Source organism: Humulus lupulus, chromosome 3 (assembly GCF_963169125.1).
Source record: "Humulus lupulus chromosome 3, drHumLupu1.1, whole genome shotgun sequence".
Classification (NCBI taxonomy): Eukaryota; Viridiplantae; Streptophyta; class Magnoliopsida; order Rosales; family Cannabaceae; genus Humulus; species Humulus lupulus.
In genome coordinates, this window is record NC_084795.1 from 145,131,125 (window position 1) to 145,140,519 (window position 9,395).

Genomic DNA, 9,395 nt, shown 5'->3' on the forward strand with positions numbered 1-9,395 from the left:
TGGGGTCCACTTAATGTACAAGCAAGAGGAGGTTATGAATACTTTGCCACTTTTGTTGACGATTATTCAAGATATGATTACCTATACTTAATGTGAAGAAAATCTGAAACTTTTGGAAAGTTCAAAGAATTTCAAGCAGAGGCTGAAAAGGAATTAGGTAAATCACTAAAAGTTCTTCGATCTGATCAAGGAGGGGAGTACTTGGATTTTGAATTCGAGGACCATCTGCGTGAGCATGGTATTCAATCCCAACTCACAGCACCTGGAACGCCACAGCAAAATGGTGTTTCAGAAAGACGGAACAGAACAATACTAGATATGGTTAGATCAATGATGGACTTCTCATCGTTACCACTGTCATTCTGAGGCTATCCGATTCAATGTGCTCTATACATATTGAATGTTGTTCCATCTAAGTCTATCCAGAAGACACCCATGGAATTATGGAATGGTTGTAATCCTAGTTTACACCATTTTCGAATTTGGGGGTGTCCTGCACACGTGCTTAAAGGAAAGACCGGGAAGTTGGAATCACGCTCTGAAGTGTGCATGTTTGTGGGATATTCCAAAGATACTAGGTGGAATTTTTTATAGTCCAAAAGAAAATAAAAAATTTGTATCGACAAATGCAACATTTATTGAACATGACTATGTTAATAACCACAAACATCGCAGTAAGGTTGTACTAGAGGAGATGGTCTCGAATGAAGTTGCAAAGTCACCAGCAATAACCAATGAAAAACGGCAAGAGGAAACTACTAGTTCTAGTCAGAATAGTAAAGAGCCTCGTCGTAGTGGGAGGGTTAGTAAGAAACCCACACACTATGAACACAAAATTCAAATGCTTGTGTTTGACACAAATAAAGACGATCCATTGACATTTACAGATGCAATGAATGATTCTGACAAGGACAAATGGCAAGAAGCCATGAACGAAGAAATGGAATCAATGTATTCCAATTTTGTCTGGGTTCTTGAAGATCGATCTGAGAATATCAAACTCATTGGTTGCAAGTGGATATTCAAGAAGAAAAGAGGAGCAGATGGGAAAGTAGAGACTTTCAAAGCAGGGCTTCTAGCCAAAGGCTATACACAGAAAGAAGGGGTTGATTATGAAGAAACCTTTTCTCTTGTAGCCATGCTAAAATTTATTCGTATACTCTTCTCCATTGCTGAGTGCATGGATTATGAGATTTGGAAAATGGATGTCAAAACAGCTTTTCTGAATGGCTACCTTGACGAAACCATTTACTTGTCTCAACCAGAAGGGTTCGAAGTAAAAGATCAAGAGCAAAAAGTTTGCAAGCTTCTTAGGTCCATTTATTGACTCAAACAAGATTCTAGATCTTGGAATCTTAGATTTGATGACATAATTGAAACGTTTGGATTTTAACAAAATGTTGATGAACCTTGTGTCTATAAATAAATCAAAGATGGTGTAGTTGTATTCCCGTTCTTTACGTTGATGATATAGTACTGATTGGCAATGACGTAACATCATTATCAAAGGTAAGGAACTGGTTAGCTAAACAATTCCAAATGAAAGATTTGGGAGAGGCCAAGTATGTTCTGGGCATTAAAATTCTTAGAGATAGACAGAACAAAACTTTGGCACTGTCTCAAGCAACTTATATTGATAAGGTGCTAGAACGCTTTAATATGCAAAACTCTAAAAGGGTGATATGACAACCCGTTCTGGAGTATTCCTTTCCAAGGAGCATTGTCCGAAAATACCTCAGGAAGAGAAAGATATGAGACAGTATCCCTATGCCTCAATGGTAGGCATTCTTATGTATGCTATGTTGTGTACAAGACCTGACATTTGTTATGCAGTAGGGATAGTTAGTCGTTATCAATCCTATCTTGGATTGAGTCATTGGATTGCGGTGAAAAATATTCTCAAGAATCTTAGAAATACTAGAGATTATATGCTTGTATATTCAGGTGGAGACCTGAACCTCACTGGTTACACTGATTCTGATTTTCAATCAGATAGAGATAGTCGGAAATCGACTTCTGGATCAGTGTTTACTCTTGGAGGAGGAGCAGTAGTTTGGAGAAGTATTAAACAAACCAGCATTGCAGACTCCACCATGGAAGCCAAGTATGTAGCTACTTCTGAAGCAGCTAAGGAGGTTGTGTGGCTCAAGAAGTTCTATTCCGATGTGGAAGTAGTGCCATATGTGGATAAGCCACTAGTCCTATACTGTGACAACATTGGGGTAGTAGCCAACTCAAAGGAACCACAAAGTCACAAGAGGGGAAATCACATCGAGAGGAAGTATCACTTGGTAAGAGAGATAGTTCATCAAGGAGATGTTGTAGTTATGAAGATAGCTTCAGAGCATAATCTTGCAGATCCTTTCACAAAGACTTTATCCATGTGTTGACGCCGTTTTTCGTCAAACAGTGAAAGAAAAGCACGTAAACAATGAATGACAATGGCTAAACGAAATAAAACAAATCAAACACGCTATTTTTACGTGGTTCAGCAGTTAAATCTGCCTAGTCCACGAGTCTCTGTTATTAATCTCAAGATTATCTCTGAAAATTCTTAAGCATGAATTCTTCAGAGTTTTCTCTCAAGGATTAGAATTTTGGTCCATTACAATGGTGCATGGCTTCTCTATTTATAGAGAAGGATGCAAAATACTATCCCACATATTTTGGGTAGTTACTCTTTTGTGAATAAAATAAATGGCTTTAAATGCCTATAATCAGATATAAAAGGAAACGTCCCTGAAGACCAGGAAACGCATAACTGACCAAATAATATACCACGATTCTTGGGGATTTACATTAATAAATGAGGAATACATCTCATATTTATAATACTTGTAGATATTCAAGGTGGTTATCGCGTATCTCTAAGGCTTTAGCATCCCAGGTCTCACGTCATTGTGCGAGCTAATGACATCTCCCGAGATCACGTGTCTTTCGAGATCGTACGTACATCTAGCTCAAGACCCCCGATCCGAAGTCGTCCCCGAAGATGAGTGTGTTCTCGGAGCTACCTTTCGAGATCGAGATCGTTTCGAGCTCACCATATTCGAGATCATATATCGTACTTTGCAGGCTCGATATACAATCCTGGAGCATACTCTAATCCTTACGAGACCATTTGTTGCAAATCCAACTTTCGAGGTCACATTTACCATGGCTCGAAATCTGGGTATAACATCTTGCCCCCTCAAAAGTATTTGTTCAAATCCTAAGAGAAGGAAACTTTTGAACTACTTTTTTTGAGAACTGTACCGTCATACACTCTTGAAAATGGACACGCGTCAGCTGGGTATTGCTCACTTTAGGTACTTTAGAACCTTGGAAACACGCCCACGATCGTCCGTCTGACAACTTTTCGGCGCCTTCTTGTCATTGATCCCCATCCGTTCGATCTAGTGAGGATTTCATTCGACGCCCCTGATTAATTCCTTTTCCCCACCTATATATACAAGACCCCACTCTTCATCTTCTTCACTTTTATCTTCATTCGCCATAAGCAAGAAAAGAAAAAAGACAAGCCCAGAGACCTCCTTGCAAAGTTCTTGTTCCGTGCATGTTTTCTCGACCAAAGAAACAAAGGAATCCTGGTCTGTTCGAGTTAGTGAGTTCTTTCCTGCAACCTCTTCTTCAATCGACAATCTCTCTGCAATCGCCATTACTGTGTAAGTATGCCGTTTTTGTTTTCCATTTAAAATGTTCTTGCTGTGTGTGCTAGTTTACGTTCTTAGCATGATACGATAGGAGGTTTTGAACCGATAGGCTTTTATGCTTTCTAGATTTTCACTCTGGATGTTCGTCTTTGGTTTATACCCAGTTTTGACGTTTGAGTGTGGTTCCCATTTTCTGGGTTTTTAAACTCTTAGGCAGCGTTTCTTGTACATTAAGTTTTCGGATAAAAACATGGGCTTTGACAAATGCACGAAACCCAAAAACGCTTTTCCTGGCTAACCGCCACTCTTCTTTCCCTTGAATTTCAGGATTTTCAAAAAATTATCCACACTCCTTTTCTTTTTCGTGGAATACACGCCCCTGACTCTTCAATAAGGGTCTTAGTATTTAGTCTCATTCCTAAATCTCCGAGCTCATTCCATCGAGCTCGTGACTCTTGCATGCATGGCCCTCACCATTTTTTCTTTCTCACTAGATGTCACAGAATCTGGAAAGACGGTGGGGGTCATTGCTGGCAGTCCCTTACGAGCCGAAATCTCCGAGCCCGGAATCGCTCTTTGCCTGGAACCAACGTCGGATAAGAGAATACGAGCTTGCACGCGAGCAAGAAGACATTCGAGCTCACTACCGCCGCCAGATAGACGAAGTCATCGAGGGGAAGAGAAGAGTTCTTCGAGAGGCCATCTATCCGGAGCCCAATTCAGGACCTAGGCCTATTCCCCTCGACCCTGCTCTAAAAGTCACTGTTGCGTATCACCCAGGGGAACTCTAGTTTTCATTAATGGGGGAACCTTCCACCTCTCAACCGAGGAGAGAGATGTTCGAGGCCGAGCTTTACTGGAGCACGATTTCCACAACCAGTCAAATATCTGAAATCCTGGCTTTCCATGGCCTTAGTTTGTCAGGCACCTTGAAGTGTCGACCTCCGACTGGTCAAGAACGGAGCTGCTTCACCCCTGACGGTCGTGACGCCACAGTGAAATATGCGGCATGGAGCCAAGAACATATGAGGGCAGGAGCATTGCTGCCCTTGAAGTCTTTTTTCAAAGGATTTATTGATTTTGTTGGGTTGGCTCCGTTCCAACTCAACACCAATTCGTACAGGGTGCTGTCTGCCCTGAGGTCCTTGTACCACGAGCTGGGGTGGGAAGGACCTTCACCTCAAGAGATTTTATATCTCTTTTGTTTAAAAAGTAACCCCTCCCGAGCTCGGGGAGGGGATGGATTTTACTACCTCTCGAGCTACCCCAAGGAGACGAAGATTTTTGGGGACCTTCCCAACCACCCGCCTGACTTCAAGAGAGCCTTCTTTTGGACAGATGGTTTGTCCCCGTCTCGACATTATTCGTTCAGGCGGATTCGTAAGTATTCTCGTTACTTTCATTCCTGAGCTCGAGACTTTAGTTCTTAAATCCATATTTAGTTGAAATGTGCTTCGCTTTTCAGCTAATTTTAAGCGTCCCACCCCTACTGAAGCGATGACGAGGCACAGAGAAGCCTTGCTCCGACTCCCTCATGGCAGGAGATCTCTCTCGTATCTATTACACGAGGACAAGCTCCGAGCTTGCGGGTTGTTGGGAGAGGGCCAGTCAACCTCTGACTGGTCCAGTAAAAAATATGAACGCTGGGAGGAAGTGCCACTGCCCACAGGCGCCCTTCCTCCGAGGAGAGAAAGGAGACCATCACTCCCAGTTCGCCTGAGGAGTCCGCGGTCGGGGAATGAGGCCAATGACGAAGCCTCAAGCTCGGATTCAGATGGAGGTAAAACCCTTCCTACTTCGCGAATGTGGTCCCCCACTTTACTAAAACACAGGCCCAATAGGTTAGTCTCGTGCCCACAGGATAGATACCACTTCTACATATGGAGTTGGGTAGATGACTGTGTCCATAGGTTTGACAGTGGGCTCGGGAAATACGATACCATGTACACCACGGACGAGGTGTGGAATGGGATAGCTGTCCAGTACGGGACCAATGATTATAGGGACCTCTCGAGTTTATCACCTACTTATAGGGAAGGCACTCCCCCCGCCTCCTCTGAAGACGGGGGAATTTCTTGGTCCCCAAGTTCGAGCTCGGGGGAGATTCCAGTTAGGTTTTTTCTTTACCTGGTTTCCATCTCTTTTCAAACTTATTATTATTGTCTAACCCATTGTCACTGTGCAGGTGCCATGAATCCCGACCTCGACGCTGTGCTTTTTAGCGATGGGGGAGCTGGCGCCCAGAGGAGCAAACGTCCGAGGATACCAGGGAGGTCCGACCGACCGTCCAAGGTACCCCGACGTCGCGAGATGACTCCCACGGCCCAGACCACTGCAAACACCTCCAAGGAACCAACTGTCCAGGTTGATGGGCCTGGCTCGACCGCACCCATCTCGCTGCCTGCCACCGAAACCCAACTAGCAGTTGTTCGGCCCCCGAAGAAACCTTCTACCTCCAAGGCTCCGCTGCCAACGGCCCGAACTCGTACTGAGGAGTACGTACTTGACGGCGCCGCTGGGACAGAAGGGGCTGTACTCAGCTCGGATGTCCTTTCTCGAGTGGGTCAGAGCTTTTCTGGCTTCGGCGCCGACCATTGGGATCTCGTGCGCAAGGCCTCGGACTGCAATACTCTTTATGATAAGAGTATCGAACTCACTGCCGCGGTAGCCTTCGCAACTCTATTTTAAGTATTTATGCCTCAGTTCGCAATTCTGATTCGTTCTTTGTGTTTCAGGCCCTTGTCGTTTCAGCACAGCTCAACTATAAACTGACCAACGAGGTGCAAACGAGCATGTCCCTGGCCCAGAAATCGAGGGATCTCGAGCTTAAGATGGCTGACGGGCTCAAAGACTCGAAGTCTGAACTTTGAAAAATGAAGACCCGTCTCGAGGAGCTGGAAAATCGAATGCCGAGCTCGAGAAGGCCAATGCCAAGCTCGAAGAGGAGAAATCTGTCACCTTCGACTTCATGGAGAGCGAGAAGGCCCGCCTCCTGGACGAGTATAAGGAGCAGAAGGAGAAAGCGGTCGACCAAGCCACGTACAAACTTTGGACTGACAATGCCGACCTCGATACCAGCTTCCTGGGTCCTCTCGAGGCCACATACGTTGAGCGGTGGAATGCCCGTCTTGAGGCAAGTGCCGCTGCTCGAGAGGCGGCTCAGAAGGATAGTCATGCTATTCGTCCTGAGGGGTCCGGTGCTACTGATGCTGAGAAGGCCAAGGAGACTCCTCTTCCTTGAATCTGACCTCGGGGAGATCAATAATCGGGGCTGCGTCCCCTTATTTCTGTAACTATTTTAACATATGCCCACGGGGCTGATACAATTTCTTTTACCATTCTTTTATATGCTTTACATTTCTTGGCTCGAAATATTTTGCATATTTTTATATTGATGAACCGATTATGTTTATTTATTCATACAAACATAGTTTGGATTTAGGCTCGAAATTCGATGCATTCATGCATAGTTTATTCGAATTATCCGCTTCCGACCTCGTTACTTATCAAGGTTGGATATTACTTTAACCATGAACTCAAAAGTACTTATATGGTATGTAATGTGAATGATCTGGTTATATCTTTTTTTTTTGTTTAGTCACTTTTCCTCATCCTTAGTTTTTGTTCCGAGGTTAAGAGTTCGAAACTATTTTTCTTTAAGATATCCCAGCCTCGATCTCGACTTGTCTCGTTATAGGTTTAGGCTCCTACTTATCATCGATCAATTTTTTGGCTGGTTTGTTCCAGACCTGTTAAGTTTGCACATCTGGTTAACTCCAAACGTTTTAGGTTTTTGGTAGTTCGGTTTTCTCCGAACTATCTAAGCTCGCGTATTTGGTTATATCCAAATACTTCATATGTTTTTGATAACTCGGTTATCTAGGCTCGCGTACTTGGTTATCTCCAAATACTTTTATCTTTTTGATAAGTCGGTTATGTCCGAACTATCTAAGCTCGCGTACTTGGTTATATCCAAATACTTTATCTATATATATATTTTTTATTTTTTAATCTGATGGTATATATACCAATGATGCCCCCTTAATATCCTATGAGTGTGACCATAGGTTATTAAATTAAGAGAGATTGCAAAAATAAAAAGAAATTACATATGGAACAAAATAGACCTTTTATTTGATGAAATTCAAAAACAAACAAACAAACTAGTACAGATAGAAGTCATGGTTACAGGCAACACTTTTCCTACACTATTGATAGTAAGGCCTAAGGTGTTTGCCATTCCATGCTCGTGGTATCAGGCTCCCATCTAATCTCGCAAGTTTGTATACGCCAGGTCGGATGACTGACTCTATCTGGTATGGTCCTTCCCAGTTCGACCCGAGCACTCCAGCTGCTGGATCTCGGGTTGCTAAGAATACGCGTCTCAAAATCAGGTCTCCCACTCCGAACTTTCGATCTCGAACCCTCTTATTGAAATATCTTGTGGTTCGTTGCTGGTAAGCAGCATTTCTCAGCTGAGCCTCTTCTCTTTTTTCTTCGATCAAGTCTAGGGTTTCTTCGAGCTGAGTATGATTTGAATCCTGATCGTAAATTTGAGTTCGGATCGTCGGGATTTCGACCTCGATGGGCAACATTGCCTCGCAACCGTACGCTAGAGAGAACGGGGTATGTCCTGTTGATGTCCGAGCTATAGTCCTATATCCCCAAAGGACTTGAGGCAATTCCTCGGGCCATCGTCCCTTTGCCTCTTCCAACTTTTTCTTTAGAGAGCTCTTGAGAGTTTTGTTAACGGCTTCGACCTGACCATTCACTTGAGGGTGAGTCACTGATGAAAAACTCTTTATTATGTCGTTCCTTTCGCAAAAGTTGGTGAATAAGTCGAAATCGAACTGGGTTCTGTTATCGGATACAATCTTTCTCGGTACTCCGTATCGGCATACGATGTTCTTTACCATGAAATCAAGGATCTTTTTCGAAGTTATAGTTGCCAATGGTTCAGCCTCCGTCCATTTCGTGAAGTAATCAACGGCGACTACAGCATATTTCACTCCGCCTTTTCCAGTTGGGAGAGAGCCTATGAGGTCGATGCCCCATACTACGAAAGGCCATGGGGATGACAACATGGTCAGTTCGGATGGTGGAGCTCGGGGTATCGTGGCGAATCTCTGGCATTTGTCGCATTTCTTCACATACTCGAAAGAATCCGCTTTAATGGTTGGCCAGAAATATCCTTGACGTATGATCTTCTTGGACAGGCTATGCCCCCCGGTGTGGTCTCCGCAGAACCCTTCATGAATTTCTTCAATGATCTTCTTTGCTTCGGGAGGGGTTACACACCTAAGCAGCGGCATGGAATACCCTCTTCTGTATAGCTTTCCGTCCAAAATGGTGTAACGAGGAAGTTGATACATCAATTTTCGAGCCTGGTTCCGATCTTTTGGAAGAATTCCATTTTCGAGATAACCAACTATTGGACTCATCCAGGTCGGTTCAGTTTCAATCATACACACATCTTCCTCGTCTGGCTCAGTAATGCTGGGTGCTGATAGGTGTTCTACGAGTACAACATTCAGCTCTTCATTTTCGGCGGAAGTGGCGAGTCGAGCTAAGGCATCTGCATTTGAGTTTTGTTCTCGGGGAACCTGTTCGATTGCATAAAACTCAAAATACTCCAATGCGGATTTTTCCTTCTCCAAATAAGCTGCCATTCTTGTGCCACGAGCCTGGTACTCTCCCAAGATTTGATTAACCACGAGCTGGGAGTCGCTGTAGCAATGTATA